This window comes from Charadrius vociferus, unplaced genomic scaffold, assembly GCF_000708025.1.
Source record: "Charadrius vociferus isolate BGI_N301 unplaced genomic scaffold, ASM70802v2 scaffold110, whole genome shotgun sequence".
Classification (NCBI taxonomy): Eukaryota; Metazoa; Chordata; class Aves; order Charadriiformes; family Charadriidae; genus Charadrius; species Charadrius vociferus.
This window is the reverse complement of record NW_009646761.1, coordinates 2,553,952-2,555,157: the sequence shown is the minus strand read 5'-3', so window position 1 is coordinate 2,555,157 and position 1,206 is coordinate 2,553,952.

The window sequence follows — 1,206 nt, the reverse complement described above, 5'->3', positions numbered from 1 at the left end:
GAAGTTCTGAGTATTTTCAAATTTGTGTGCCTTTGCAACTGCATATATACTCCAAATACACACGTCTTTGAGAGATGGGAGTCTTTGAATACAGACTTTTAATTTTCTTCAACAAACTCTTTGCTCCAGTTAAATTCATCAAACCAACACATAAATATTCTCACTCACTCTCTGTATATATACATATGCATACACACATATATATGCCTATACATATATATGCATCTACATATATATGCACACAAACAGGAGCCAAACATGGTTGCCATTCGCCCCGTACCTTGCAATACGTTTTGCTTGCTTGTTCTTTTGTTTCAGACAAAAATAACGAGACCTTTTCTCCATCACATGTTCACAAAGGCACTGACAAGTGTTAGCGCAGGCTGGTACATGAACCAACAGTGACGGTCCGTGTACTCACATGAGTAGCACACAACCTTTAACACTTGTTTTGGGAGAGGAAAATGGTTTTGGTAGGTACCGAGCCCCATCATTTCTGCATCTCAGCAAAAAGTTAAGGCTTGAGAACCTGGTGGCTTATTAGGCGGGTTTCCACAACTCCCTGTGGGTGTATTTCAAAGTGCCGCATAACGGTCTAGGAAAGTCCCCAATAAATTACTCCGATGTTGTCTCAAAAGACAACATTCCCAGTCCAGTAGACAAAATTTAACAGCATTACTACTTTTATTTCAATATACCAAATCTTGGCTTTACTAAAACCAGCATGAAGTTCCTAGGCACTTAAAATCCTCTCTGGAGAAAAGTACTCTGTATTCCCTCACTGCCTAAAAAATATCATTGGGTCATACACAAAATAGAGACCATGTGATGAGACATTCAAAACCATATTGGACAAACTGTGTAAGCTGTGAAAAACGCGCTCCTCGCATTTCCAGAAATGATCCATGAAAGCTTCACCATCAAGTGGAAAGCGAGTTGTTTTCCAGCTCTAACACGTCACTCTTTCTTCTATGGTTCTTGCGCACGAAACAGGAACTGTGTTCAACGGCACCCAAGACCCCTCCTTTTACCACTTCTTTTTTTTTTTAAAAAATTGGAAATCACAACCCTGGAAGCATTTTGAGCACAAACCATTCTCACGGATGTCAAGGGGAGTTTTCAACTGACATCACCAAGACCTGAATTTTACCCCTTGTGTTTGACCACGTTTTGTGAAATGCCCAGCAAAATGGGGTTTTCCAAACA